The sequence below is a fragment of the Lichenostomus cassidix genome, chromosome 1, assembly GCF_008360975.1.
Source record: "Lichenostomus cassidix isolate B80296 chromosome 1, HeHo_3.0, whole genome shotgun sequence".
In the NCBI taxonomy this organism is placed as follows: domain Eukaryota; kingdom Metazoa; phylum Chordata; class Aves; order Passeriformes; family Meliphagidae; genus Lichenostomus; species Lichenostomus cassidix.
The window spans coordinates 50,079,108-50,095,259 of record NC_139479.1 but is presented as its reverse complement, the minus strand read 5'-3'; positions in this window follow the sequence as shown (position 1 = coordinate 50,095,259).

Sequence of the window (16,152 nt, the reverse complement as noted above, 5' to 3'; positions counted from 1 at the left end):
TATGAAGCCTGTGAAAAGCTGTTGTTGGCTGGTGGGATTTCAATCTTGTCCATGGTGTTGATCTATTCTGCCTGCAGAGGGAATTAAATTAATGTCAAAGTCGCCTGGCCAATACATATCTACGTCCACAAAATGGAAAGCATCTTGATTCTTGCAATAGTAGCACTGAGCTGACTAAAATAATATCCTTTTCACTGCCATTATACTAACACAATATAATTGGGGAATTGCTAGTGTCCCTATATTTAATTTTAGTGCCTCGGCAAATGATCCTAATAGCCTAATGGCTAGATGCTGCTGTTGCTAATGCTGTTCAATTGACTAGGTTTCAAAGTGTATCAATGAGTCTTTTAAGTATCCACTAGAGCTGTAAGGTTTCAGATTACAGCTCTTAAACTATATGTGATCTCTAATGAAAAAAGGGGGGAAAAAGGAATTGATAAAGCAAGCTAAGGCAGCAAAGTCAGCAAAAATTGCACAGGCGATCTAACTTCACTCTATAACCGGCTGAGCACAGAAATTACATTTGGTCACTAAATAATGCACCTGGGAAAGTAAGAAACAATGCAAATAATAATCCATTTTTTAATAATTAAATCTGAGCTTGGTCACAATGATGGTTTTTTTCATAGACTATAGGTATAATCAGGGGATTTGTAAAAAAAAAAAAGCCTTGTAACTTTTTATGAAAATTAACGCATATCTAGTATTGATTGCGATTTGTGCATGTTAAAACAAGTCTCCTTGGGTAAAATATTCTGAAAGTCAATAATACGCTGTAATCTCATGTGACACTAATAAAATAACACAAATGACAATTCACTTTTGTTTACTTGTCTCCTCTTTAATGGATTGATACATTTTGTAAAAAAAAAAAGAAAACTAGATCCTGGTGCATAGTAGGCATATTTCTAAAACAGTTCTGATTGATTTTTTGAGTCATTTTTGAAGAAACAATCAATCTCAAGAATTCTTTCTTGAAACATATTTTAATGGCTGTTGATGTATGTTGTGCATATCACAAACACCCAAAATGCAGCTCTGAAGGTCTTTATCCAGCAAACACTTTACACATGCTTCCTCCAAGCATTTGATTTCTCCAAACATATAAGCAGCTCCAGTGAGGCACAGCTGATTTCACAGATTTCAAGTTAAGCATATGTGTTTGCAGATTCTAGCCTAAAAGATGCTGAGATGTCACAGAAAACAATTCTGTCACAATCAGAGTTTATCTGTCTGCAATGCCAGCTGTATTTATTTCAAATTACCCCAAATTAAAATTGCAGCTATTACCATTCCTCCAGAAGCTGTACTTTGCAGCTTCTCAGAAAGAGAATAGGAAATAGTGAAAGTGCTGTCACAATAATGCTAAGAACTCCATGTATTCACTGAGACAAAATGAGAAAATGTGAAACTGTTCTTCTGCCAAAGACAATATTCCATCTCCTCAGTTATGGAAGAGAGTGAGAGGAAAATAAGCTAGTTTACTCCACCTGTACAAACTGCTAAAAGGAAGGAGAGTTTCAAGGTGTTGCGATGCTTTTGAATTTTGTTGGTACGGGTAAATATTTTCACAGGAGTAATCTTAGTGCTCTCAGCTGATATTTTGATGTTCACATAACAAAGCTAAGAGCTCACTAAATGGCAGAAAAATAAAGAAAAATGGGGAAATGGCACCAACTTATCTTTTCAGAGCAGAGGTGGATTTGGAAGAGTATTCACTGGACCAGAATGCAAAGTGCCGTTGAGTCCAGTAGAAACATTCACAGATCCGATGTATGGATGAACTTGCCACCGTTTTGCACTGACAGCTCCACACACTTGGTTTCCTATGACTTTGTGTTTGGGCTGTCCTTATTCCCCAGTTACTGAGATTTAGATTTGACTCAACAACACTGAACTGAAAACTGGCTAAACAAAGCAAAACTATTTCCTCTTTTAAACAGAGTCTCCTGTGGTTTTTTTTTTTTTGTTTGTTTTGCTGGTTGATTTTTTGCTTGTTTGTTTGTGGTTTTGTTTTTGTTTTTTAATTCTAAGAAAAATCCCTGCCTTATAGATTTTCTAGAACAAAAATAATATTGTCAATACCTGGTGATTCTTTAATAAAAATCAGGAATGTTGCAAATAAACAAGAAATTTATTAACAATTTATTACCAAATCAGAATACTGCCTTTTTTTTTTTTTAAGTTTATTGCTTGTGAAGAAATCTCAGAAATTCTTTCTAGTCAACAAAAGAAAAAAAAATTATATGTAAAGCATAGCAAGTTAACAAATCACATATCCTCAAAATTCTAGTTTAGACCAGTTAAATTCTCTGGCTAAACAAGTTTTCAGTGTTGTTACCCTGTTGTGTAAAGATCTATTCCACAGACAGGTTAACCTTTATGCTTTCTGCCATCTGTAGGTATGCATTGGCTGAAATACCTTCCTACCTCTTCCTGATTCAATTTAAGGAAACAGATTACTTGAATTACATTACCTATTACGTCCTTTGCTTTGTTTTTGCTTTAAACAGCCCTGCTTCTAGTCTTAAGCTCCTAGAAATTCCATCCGGCCCCCCACCGCTCATTAAAACAAACACTGCCTATTTTATTATTTGCAGTCCTGCCATCTCTCTGCCGGAACAAAAGGGTAGATTGTCTGCTGCAGGAGACACCTGGAAGGTGCACAGAGTACAAAGGCCAGAATTCAAAGGAGTTCCCAGTGTATTCAACAAGCAATTACTTCTGCTTCTGATGGGCGACTGTCATCTTCAAACACGAGGCATTCTTTGGAAAGATTAGTCCAAATTACATTTTATTACATTGGCCTTCTTGGACGGCCTAAACTTCATCTCGTTCTTATTCTAATGGAATTCAATCAAGGGTATTAATATATTGTTTATGACATGTTTGGAGTTCTTGTGTTATCAGCATACATTCATGAGAGGAGCTTCAAACAGTATCAGATAACAGTGAGCTGGATGTTGGATGTTGTACAGCACAGGGGATTTTATCATCTTGTTGAACCAGTGGCAGTGATTAAATTAAACTGTCTGAACAAAGCTTTTGCATGTCAGGCTGTTGAATGGCAAAATGAAAGAGTGACACACTTCAAAGATCAAGGAGAGAGAGAGCTGAAAAATCATATTTACGTAACTTCTTATTTAATATACTGATTAACTGAACCATTGGCTGCCTGAGCTTTTACTAGACAATAATCAGAACAAAACATTTTATGCATTTGAGCATCAGTACACTACATGTGAATGCCAAGGTGCATACAAAGTTCTTGTATCATTGTTTTCTCATCATTGTTTCTGTGAGAAAACACACTGAATATTACCAGATTTTCCCTGCCATCCTTCAAAAAAATTTCAAGAAAATCTGATTTACACAAGTTTCCCTTACAGCTTACTCATCATGTTTGTGAGGTCCAAAGGCAAAATTCTTACATCTTCTCTAAAATGCGCAATACTAGCATGTATCGTTTCACAGGCACCAGTAGGACTGTTTGTGGGAATAAAAAGTGTTTAATAAAGTAAGGGCTAAAATATCCAGACCCCAAGCTCTTGAAATGCAATGTAGTAAATAACTTATATTATCTTTTCATATCAATTAGGAGAAAAAAAGAGAAAAAAGTGCTAATATGGAAAGACTGGTTGAAAGAGGAAAAAAACCTAATTAAGGACCTACTATTGTTCCAGATTGTCTAGTTTCTGAAAGCAACAACTTTAGACAAATTTCATTTGTATATGTGAGAGCTTTTAATGTGTGCAGCATGATTTACAGCATAGCGTACAAATTGCTGATATATTTGGTATGAGCTCTGATATCTTCTCTCTACCAAATCTTATGTAAACAAATCCTGCTACCATTTCATCTATTACACTGCAATCTCCATAAAAAATGGCTGTCTTAATAGGAGAGCCCTAGATTTAAAACAAATAGACTGAACCAAAAGGCAATTTTTGTTACAAGGTCTAGCTGAATCTTCACAGAGGATGGATTATTGGCTAGGTATCCATTTTTTTAAATATTCATTGCTAACATAAGTCAAATTTTAAGAAACATCAGAATTATTTTCCTTCAGTTCTCTGCAGAACCCAGAATAGGCCTTGGCCTTGTTTACGGTGTTAACATAATAGGAATTATCATTTCTTATCAAAAATAATTTCATCCGATTACTTTACTTTGCACATTTAAACAACCTTTAGTATGCTTTCTGCATAAATAAATAATTTTCCTCTATTTATACAGCAAGATTAATTTGTTTTCACGGGCAAAAATGAAAGCATTCTCATTTTTGTCAGAGCTGTGACTTAAAAACCATCTTCAAAACTTCCAGTGTTTTTATTTGGTAGTAATATTCTTCCTTCTTGTACAGCCATAGTGCAATGACATCCATTAACATTCAAAACTAGAGAACACTTTCAAATTCAAATCCACTTGAGATGGTACAGTAACAGAAATGGAGCCTGAGGGAAACAATTTTGAGAATAAACAGAGGACCAACCCATTAGAATATTCCACTGTGTATATCAGTTTTTATAATTGGTGGTACATATGTGTGCATACATGTTTGTATTTCATTGCAGTTCTATGAATAAATCAAGATTTAATATTTATGGCAAACAGGCTAGATATTAGATGTTTCAGTGCACTGCAGTGTTTGTGCAATAGTACAAAGCACCTAATTATCTGGTGTAGATTTAAATATATCTATGTGTGTGCGCTTCTTTAAGAAATAAACACCAAGTTACTTTGCAGACATACTAGTTTATGTTAGGCATTTCAGGAACTACAACCTATGATTTATTACATGTAGAATTCTTACTTTAGCTTTCTCTTTTTTCATCATTAAATAGCACTGTATATGAGAAAACTATACATAGTGTATGCCAAATAACATAAAAAGTTCTACTTGCTTGGCAAACATAACTGGTTAATTTTCTTTGCAAAAAGGAAATACTACATATTAGCTACTTTTGAGGCACGGACAATCTAACTAAAATAATGAAACCATTTTACTAAATAGCAAGTCTATTTAACTCTTTTCCCAATATTTTGATTTATTTTTTCCAATAATTATACTTCAAATGTCTATATATCTAAAATGCCTACAGAAAAGCTGGCTTTAGTATCATGCAAGGTCCTAACTTTGCTGAGATGAGCAGCATTACAGTAGAAGGAACCAAAGAAGCTCTTCTGTTAATTTCAGTTCTGCTACTACAGAAGGCAAAAAAAATGGGTCTCATTTTTTATGTACATGTTTATGTAAGACAAGGAGAGTGTGACTCAGGTTCTATACCAAGTTACTACATCCCTCTGTGTTGCAGGTTTTTGCAATCTATAGACTAGAATTAAAAACGCATAGTAGTATTTACACAGGTAACATATCTTTTATTGTGTCTAAGCATAAATATATATATATACACACATTGCTTTGAGGCTTATTCTTTTGCTTGCCTAATACAAGTGTAACTCCCTAGTAAGGAGGGTGAAAGCACTGAATAGCCATCAGATTATAACAATAGTTTATCATTTCCCCTGGTGTCTTTTAGTAACTGTGATTTACTGAGACTTTTCAAATAAGACAGCTTTCAGCTATTTGTAGTGTAAGGTCCTCAGCACGTGCACATTTATTCATACAACCAGTTGCACTGGACTCAGTTAAAATACTGTATTACTAATGGTAGTTGTGTCTCCAGGAATGAAATTCATCTGATTGATAATAAAAGGCTGTGTCTAATTTAATCTAGCTAATTAGCAAATTAATATAATTTGATTTATCCACAAAACAAGTCAGATTGTGCCCCAAAATTGTGTCTCTCCACCAACAAACAAACATGCCTAAGGCTACTCAGCAGTAGACCTCATTATGACAAACATGAAGTTAGACAAGGTGAATCTTCAAGCTAAGTATCTGCAAAGTCAGGTTATAGCATGAGGAAAGCAGGTCTCCATCACAAACCATTCAAGTGCATGGGAATTCTATTGTAGCTTGTAAAGTAAAAATAAATATATTCAATACAGGATTGCAACCCAAAGCAGAAACAAGATGAGTGCTTTCATGTGCTGTATAGGTATGAATGTGTATGGTAACACGCTGAGATATTTGTACTTTGTAATCAACTTTTCTTAAATAGGTGCACTTCAAATAATTGTAGTTTATTAATTATGTTCTCAGCAGCAAAATTCATACTGTGTTCCTAGATCTAAAATAGAACAGTGTTGTGCTTTGGTGGTATTATTCCCCATGGAAATGTGTCAGGAAAAATGACATTTAGTCTTCATTTCCTGTATTGCTAAAGACTCCCAAACCCTAGATAAAGTCTGGGGAAAGCTGCTTGTGAATTCCTTTCCTTACCATGCCATTCCCTACAAAATCATGCAGATACAGGCTTAAATGGTTCCATATTGAAAGTAGAACCAGCAAAGAGTGGAGTTCTGTTTGTCCAGTAAAAGCCTCATTTAGAAAAAAATTATACGACGACTTTCTGTAGCTAGAGGACACATTATTTCAACTAGAATGCTTGAGGAGCCCACTCCCATTCCTAATACCTAGGAATGTATTAATTATTCTTAAACATGGCTATTAGAAGCGTTAGCACATCAATATAAAGCAAAGAAAAAGGCAGTTATAGTGTGCAAAAGGAGCAAGGCAATATTTTACTGCCTAAACTATGTGCTTGCATTAATAGTTGTGGTCAGAATCCATCATCACACATCAATGCACAGCAGGTCGTATGGGAAGGAAGCACTACTCTGACTGGCAGCCATAGCACGGATCAAAAGACCAGAGTGATATGCTAATTTGGTTTATGATGAATAAGCATGTCAGCCACAGCATTTTATGTAAAACAGAACTTGTGAAGTTTTGCAATCAGGTAGACACCAAAAAGGAATTACAATAATCCACATGGAGGTGACAGAAGTACTACATGGATTAACATTTCAGCTGTGGCCTGAGAAAATGTTATCCCCAACCCAGCAGCAGCAGGCACATAAGTGAGTAAAAGGTGTAATGAGGATGGCATGTAAATGACCACTGAAGAACAAACAGAGTAAGGTGACTATGATTATCTTTGGCAAGGGATACAGGGGAAAAATGTAAAAAATGCATCTACAGACAAACAACTCAAGGAATCTACTGAAGTATTTACATGTGTCTTTTATCTCCATAGCATGTGAAACACCTTTGTACCTTTATCTGAAGGCCCTTACTCATCAATGCATTTAAACCAGCAGTTTGAACTATATCCAGGAGAGCTACAAAACTCCAGCCAGTGCCTGGCAAGAGAAAGGACAACTCCTACTACTCAGCACAGGGCTGCAAGATGTGTTAGCTCCTGAAATGTTCCTGAGAGGAATTTCCTTTTCATATATGGTTTAACACAGTGTTCTAATAACAGTTCTTACTTCTTTGCAGAAAGATTACCATCAACTAAAGGAGATGCAGCAAAATCACTGGAGTGCAACATGGCTGCCTTCTTAAAAATGGAAAGTCACAGTGAGAGCGTGGTAAGCCAGTGAACCTGGATTGAAGTGGCTATCAGTAACCTTCTAGAAGCAATTAAAATATTTGTACATATAGGAAACACTGGCAGCACTGGCTAGACCTCCCACCTTCCAGCGAGAGAAATGGTACTCTATGCTGCTTAGAGGGCATTTATTTTGGACACAGCTTTAAAACACAAAGTCTATGTTAAATGTATATGCTAATGTTCCTGTGCTTCACTTTGTATGAACAAGGATTTTCTGAGTGTTGATAAATCAAATTATATTTCCCCAATGAATTATGCTGGACATGTATGAGTCTACTCTAAAACATACAGGCATGTATGTATATGCATATGTATATCTATATCTATCTATCTATCTATCTATCTGTCTCTATATCTATATATCTATCTATATATCTATATCTACATAATCTATATCTATATCTATCTGTTTCTATATCTATATCTAATCTATCTACATCATCTATATCTATATCTATATCATCTATCTAAAATGCAAAGATTATGCATTTTGATAAATGTGGATAGAATTTCTTTTTGCTTAGCTGGGATAGTTTACACCTGGACAGGTGTTTTATGGAGACATTCCCCATGAAACTGGTTATCCTTATTCTATTGAATGCAATCAGGTATTTTAATTGAGAAAATTATTGCACATTCAGTGTCAAGTACTTCAGTGGTGTTTAACCAGATGCTAAATAAGTGTCAAATACCAGGCTTCACACTTTGAATATGTACGTTGCAAACTAAACATTAAGCATGTACATGTACACTCACATGTACATAACCAGACACAATCCTTGTACTGAGAAGCAAATAGACACATAATGTATAAGTGTACAGGACCTACACAAGTCAACTGGATTCACAGCTTTACTAACACATGAAAATAATTTTATAGGAAATATGCAACCCATAACCATTGAAGTATGTATAGCTGCAGTGGATTCAACATATTCCTAAAAGTTTTGCTTTTTATTAATTTACTACAATTAGTACTTTGATAAGCAAATGAGTGTAAGAGATGTATGAGCTTTGTTACACAGCCTCATAATTTTTGTCCCTGTCATTATCAGTCCTCTGTCTTGCTACTTTTCTCTGTGTGTCAAATTTGAAATTGGCTTATGAAGTTTCTCAGAACTTCCTCAGAAGATGCATTAGATTAAAAAACAATTATCACTCCCCTTTTTCTTCTTGATTTTGATAATGAAATATTATAAATGCCCTACCTTTATGTCTGACTCAGAGAAGCAAATAAAAATGTTTGCCTCACATTTTTGTGGCTCGGGACGCTTTAAATGTTGCTATGCTGTGCAGGAGCTGCTTAAGCTTCTCACTCTCCAAAGGATGACTCCTACTTTCAAAAAACATTTTGGACAATTGAAGAACGTCATAGTCTTGGCCACCCCTTAGGACACCTGGTTCTTGTGAGGTTTGTAGTCTGAGTGTATGTTTAGCTTGTTCATAGGCAAAACCTGCAGACTATCACAAAGCCTGTGAAAAAATATTTAGCTTGTGATAGATTTTGGCTGGGCTACTGTAAGGGAAGTATACCTTTCAAGGCCTATTTGTATGTAATCTGCTCTAGACAAAAGAGTCAACAAGACACTTGCAACAGTGCCATCTGGTGACTCCCATACAACAACAGCCCTGACAACAGGATTTATTCGCAACAGCTGCAAGTTTGTAGCAAAAAAGATATCCACAATAATCAGGAATGCCTTCATTTTCATTTTAATCAGTAAAAAACAAATGAATTTCCATACTTGGACACTGTCTGTGGTCAGAGAAGTGCACTGTCTACTTTCTATATTTATAAAGAGCAGCTAAAAGAATAAGACATACAAAATTGTAGAAAACAGAAATATTAAAATAATTCATCATATATTAATGTACACATACTTGGAGCTACAAAGGAGCTAGTTATGCACAGTTAAGGAAAATAGTGGGATTAAGGAAAAAAGCAAAAGATCTGGAGTCTAGTGTTCTGTATTCAAAACTCTGGAGAAATTAGATAATTCTTGAATTAGCACTTACATTGTACTATTCTTTTGAAAGGGAAACTGTGATGACTCAGGTAACTTAAAACCAGTAAGCATCACAAAAAAAGCCAGGGAAAATTAATGGAAAAGCTAATAAGCTGATGTGGGATTCAATTAATACAAAATTGAAGGAATGAATGTAATTAATGATGGTCAACATGGTTTTGTAGAAAATAGGTCTTGTTAAATAAAACTTACTTCATTCTTTGATGAGATTATTAATTTGGTTTATAATCAAGTCACCCCTCTCCCTGTAATTGCATGCTTTTGATCTTTCAGGGGAGTTCTGACTTTAGAAAACATGACAGCTTTTCATTTTCATAATGGCTTACACAGAATCGATAAAAATTTCTTTCGTAGATAAATCTTCCAAAATTCAGTATTCAAAAGCAAAGACATTGTTGAGACTTGATTTTTATAAGGAAAGGGCACACACACAAGCACACATTGTGGCCATATTACACAATGGAAGATCACACACCAGCAGGAGAAACCATGCTGGTTTTTGCAGGGTGCTGTAACGCTCTGTAGCTGAGCTGATGCTTTGTTATGGATAACCTGGAACTAAATTTTAAAAAAATTGCTGATATGGTTTGTAGTTTACATAAAAGTTGGCAGAGTGGTAAATGTAAAGAGAAGGCAGACAGAAAGAGGGTTTTGAACAGTTCAGTTAGGTGGACCAATTTCAATGAAAGCCGTTTTAATGCAGACATATGAAAAGCTAAGGAATTGGCAACAAGTTGGGCCATCCTTGAAAAGTGGAGGACCAACTTCTGTGAAACAGTAATTCCAGAAAAGACTTAAGGCATTGCTGAGGAAGCATTAAGCACAGGGAAATGCGACTGTGATACTGGAGCAAATCAGATCGATCTTATCTCCACACAGCACAGGTGAGATTGCTATCAGACTGAAGGGAAGGGGAAAACCCCACAGGTTGCAAAGAAGACCAGAATGAGTACCAGAGAGAAAAAGAAAAATGTTTTACAAACAGGAAAATCCTTTCAGCTTATCAAAAGGAAGATAGAGTGGTGACTTGATTATAATAGCTCCCTCAGGAGAAAATCCCACACACTAGAGGGTTCTTTAGTTAAGAAGGAAAAAGCATAACAAGCAGCTGTGTACTGAGCTCGAGCCAGATAAATTAAAACAAGAAATAAGGCACACAAAGTTTAACAGTGATGATTAACTATGGAACAAACCAACAAAGGAATCTGGAGACACTATCTCTATTAATGTCTTCAACTAAAGAATAAATGTCTTGTTGGATATGCTTTATCTAAACACAAGTTATTGAACTCAATAGAGAGGTTGTTGGGTGAAATTCAAAGGCTTGTGAAATACAGGAAGTCAGAGTAGGTGATCTAATGGGAATATTTGCAAAGACTAATCTTAGCCTCAGGATACTAGTCTCCTTGGGTTACCTTTTTCAGTCAATAGAGAGTTTCCTTTAGAGAGCAATTCAGAATAACTTTAGTGCTCTCTTTGTCCCTCTCCACTGAGAGCTTGCCTCTCTCCACTGACTGCAGAGAAAAACAGAGGTTAAAGGATACCTGAAATAATCTGGGGTTTGTTTTTCTTTTCCCACAAAAATACTACCACCATAAAGTATAAAATTGCAATTTTATTAAATGTTTGGGAGAGAGCTTAGTGGATTAACTGTGGGGGGTAGTGGAATGGAGATAGGGACAGTTTTCACTAATTAACCCTTGATAACCTAATCCCCTTATACCAGGAGATACACCTTGTCCCTGGAAGATTATAATCTATGGAGAGAGGCTGGAGATTAATTCGGCACTTCTATCCTACCCCTTTAAATATCCTACTTTAGGAAATCTCCATCCTACCTTCATTCCCCTCTCATTTTGGAGACCAGTGAGAAGAAGGAGATTCAGACACATACTTGGTGGACAGAAATTACATCCTTGCCAGAGGGCAGATGGGAGTACTCATCCTGCCTCTACCTTCGATTTTCACTGCTGGAAATGGTAGGAATTATTTTAATTCTTATGTAATCTATCACATCTAATAAATTTGACTATTTATTTGGTATTTATTTTGAACTGCGAGCTGCTGTTGTATTCATACATCCATGAGTATATCCTCAACAGGGAAGCTGTATCTTCCTACACTTGTCGGTGTATGTGGCACCCTTACCTTGAGTGTGCCCTCTTGTCTTAAACACTGCAGATTGCTGAGGATGTGCCAGAAAGTAAATAAACACAAAAAAGGAAAAGCCAAAGGGGCTACAAACTACAGTGGGTGACAGAACTTCCTTCAGTGCAGTTTCTAAGGTGGTTTATGTAAATTCTATTACTCTGAATGAAAGGAAAAAGATGCCACTATCCATTTGCCATGCCGAAAGCTCTCTCCTCTGTGGCCATTTTACTACAGGTATATCCCATCCTGGTAAAATTTAAATATAAAAAATACAAAATGTTAAGTTCTTAAACCTCAATTCTCTCACTTGTGAGCCAAAGTCATGCAATCAATTGCACACTTTTTTATTCTGCCTTCTGGTTTTAAAATGTTTTTAAAATAAATCAAATGGTCAAATTGCAACAGTCCTTCATTAAACTGGAAATTGATCCTAAAATACTATTAGAATCCATGCAAAACTAATAGAGGACATTTTATAGCACTGCAGCAGTGGTTGCAAATGTTTGCCTGCCATCTAGTGGAATATGCAAGAGTTTCCAATAATACTTCTATTTATTCTCCTACTTTGCCTTTTACAAATATTGGAAGTACTTAAAAAAAATTACTGACATAAACACGAAGAGCATTTATGATAATGGTGCCCTCTTAATAAAATTATTAAGCAGCAAACTTTAATTGTTGCACAGACGAAATAGTCATTTTTGTGGATACCAAAGTACGTAACACAAACAGGGATACATAAATGAAGAAGTTTGTGCACCAGGACAGAGAGCAGATTTGAGCATACAGGATATTGCACAACTCCACTTTCTCTGATAGTTGTGCACATATGACAACCAATAAAAATAATTCTATCAAAACAATTTCCAGCAGAAAAATCTGTCACCAAGAAAACTATTATTGAATAGTGCCTGATTATCTTGAGGAAATATTGTAGAAATGACTGGTGAGAAATTGGAAAACATTGAAGCCTGACCCCCTCTAATGATAGAATTAAAACTGAGAGGAGAGAAGAGAGGAAAATAATGAATTGTGGAAGATGTAGTTGGCAGAAAACCCAACTCACAGAAGATAAATGGAAGCACAAGACATAGAACAACAAATTATAACACTACACTGAATGAAATCTTTGGAGTTTTAGTAAAATAATTTTCTTTTTTTATTTTAATTATTGTTATTTTTTAATGTTTAAATGAAGGAAAACAACCTATTTTAACTGGAGTCCTCCCATATGAAAGCTAAAGGATTTTCCCAAACAAAATAATATTTTTATTTCCCCCATCCAGTCACAGTTAAGATGAACAAAGTCCATATTCCCTGTTAATTCATGTGCTCTATTGCTATTTTCACTTTCATAAAACTTCACAGAGTGCAAGTCAATGCTGAGTTTGGCCCAACATGTCTAAAAATGGAACAGCTGCTGTAAAGTCATCTAATGAGAGCAGTCAGCCACTGATTGACAAAGACTGGCAGGTATGTTACTGATATCATGCTTACCAGTGAAATGCATAGCCTGAAATACCATGCTAAAAATGCAGGCCAGATTATCAGTCTGTGTATGCACCAGAGTTATTTTTCTGCCTTTAATGAGTGCAATCATCATGGCATAGAGGAATGAATAGCTGTGCATGTACCTTGAATTGTTCCTAAGCCTGTGACAGGTTTTACCTGAAGTGAAGCTAAACAAAACATTCCTTTTTGAATTAAAAAAGCACTTGCTCTGAAAAGAGCCTGAGTTTTACTTCAGTCTGTCTCTGTATATACAATATCATTCAAAAATCAAAGAATATCCTGAGTTCTGTCTAAGAGAATAGTGAAGCTCTTCTTCACATGTCCTAGGAAATGATTGTCCAGGTGTTTTTGTTTGTATCTTTACTTCAAAAGGTGCAAGACTAGTGTATGATTCTCCTTTAAATCCCTCATTGAATCTTATATATGCCAGAGCACTGTATTTGCAAATTATTAATATTTTTCCTTATCATTGATCTTGCAGCATTTATGTACCATTAAATCTCAGCCTTTATGTGCAAGGTGCACATTATTTTAATATCCTGGGTTTTTCACAGATGTGAATCAGAAATAGTAAATAACTACTGCTGCTTACTATAGTTTTGAATTCAACACAAGTTCACTGGTCACAGGATTCAGACTGTTTCTCTGTCCTTGATTAGCTGTCCCCTCACAGAATTGTAATTAATCCTGTTCACAGCCACATGCCCCTATGAAATGGCTTGGGAAGAAAACCAGGGTGTGCACCAAGCAGCTTTCCAAGAATGCAAGATGAAACGCCACAAGGAGCTTTTCCCATAGCCCAGAACAGCGGCATGGAGCGAGAGCTGATAACTCAGCTCCTTCGAGCCACATCCTCACAAGTTACAACAGGCAGCAATGGCAGGAGGGGTTGGCAGCCTTATTGTCTTACCAGTGCCAGCTTCAAGGCCAAATGCCACGGCAATGTGACCACCTAAGTCTCTCTTCTATTTCCTGTCTGTTAAATAAGAAGGTAACTGTTGGTATCTTCAAACATACTAATTCAGGATCTGGTGTACAAATAAAATAATCATAAATAAATTCAAGCTGGGATGCCCCTCAGCCTCCTCACCCTCCTCACCCTCCTGAGACCTCCTTCCCTACTAAGGGATCCCCCTGGCTGCTTCCTTGAGTAACCACAGTACAGTCTGTCATCATCTTCACTCCTTTATTTTCCATCTCCTTCGCTGAAAGTTAAATTTGAGCGCTAAACTCCCACTTGCCTTAATAACGACACCACTGAGCTCTTTCAGAGATCCATTTTCATGAGCTGGTCCCTTCTTACATGTAAAAGTTGGAGGTGAGAAAATAAGAATATTTATAAAGTGATAATAAAAGTGCCTAGACTCAATATATTCCAGATTTCCAGTTCAGATAATTAATAGTTGTGGTGTTTGGGTTTTTTTGATCAGGTAACATTTAATTATCTTGGAAACCAGGCATCCATTTATCTTACTGACAGGAACATCACTGATAGTCATCCTAAATATTCCTAATTTTCTTCACATTACTTAGAGCTATTTTATACTGCCCTTCACATACTCTGCAGGCAAAAAGAACTGCTATTGCCAGCCTCTCTGACACTCTGCAGAGAGGTATTGTAGAGTTCGCCCCAGCAACTGGATTAAAAAATGTTTTTTATAAGTATATTTGATCTGATTTTAACAATATCAAGCAGTAGCCAGTTGTCATTTCCCTAATATGCCACACCAAAGTTAACTTACTTTCACTCCTTCAAAGTTGTGCCTTCTTTTTAAGGTTTGATTTCTCCAATATCACCTACTGGATCTGGTTTTCTCTGCCAGGTTAAAAAGATGTACCCAAAAGAGTTCCTTTATGTTCAAGGGCATGACTACAGTCATTACATCTCTTCTCAACTTCTCTTTGAGAACATGCATGCCCCTGAGTTCTTTGAGACATCTTCAGGCTTGTTGTCCCATCCCAGAAGAGTTTTATGGCTTCATTTAAATTATTCTTGTACTTTCCAAGAAGTGTAAACAGTGGGTCTGGAATCAATGGATAGCACTATGGTTTTACTTCACTATTTCTTCTTCATACAGCTATTTTCTGCAAATAACACAAACCCTTCCTACAACTTCACAAAAACTTCACAGTAAAGTATCTCTTCACAATGCTTCAAAAGTCCTTCTCAAATTACCATTTTTCAAATAATGAGATTTTGGTTTCAACACTTTTTTAAAGTTTTTTTTTCAAATTTCACTTCCAAGATAAGAAGGCACCAAAACAAGGAACAACACAACACATTTGTGCTTTTACTGAATGATGCCAATGCTGCTTTAACTGAAAATTGTCCTGCATAAATTGAAGCATATAGCAACATAGAATCACTAGTTGGAAGAGACCTTGAAGATCATGAAGTACACCTGTAAACTCTGCACCACCATCACATTCAGCGCTAAAGGATATCCCAAAGCGCCATACCCCCACATTTTGTGAACACTTCCAGGGATGGTGACTCTACCACTTCCGAGGGAAGTCTGTTCCGATGTTTTACAATCCTTTCTGTGAAGAAATTTATCTTAATAGCTAATGCAAACTACTCCTGGCACTATCTGAAGTAATTTACTCTCATTCTGTCTCTGTTACCTGATGTTTTTTCTCTTTCATTCTTTGCTGATAAAATCCCAAGCTTACCAGTTGGACGTTTGCTGCTGATGTGAGGTGACTGGTCTGCAACACTCTGTCCTTGCCCTCACTCTTTTAAAGGTTGAAATTACTTTGACATACCTTTCATTCTTTGAAATTCTGTTTTCACTTTAAACAGTAATCTTTGTGACTCAGTTGAATCTTCAAAGGCCTGCCCAAGTCCCTAGCTCAGATCACACATAGTAATGTAAAACCCATCTGTTCAGCATTAGATCTCTTTAAAGCAGGTTGTCTGTAGCCATACTACATCA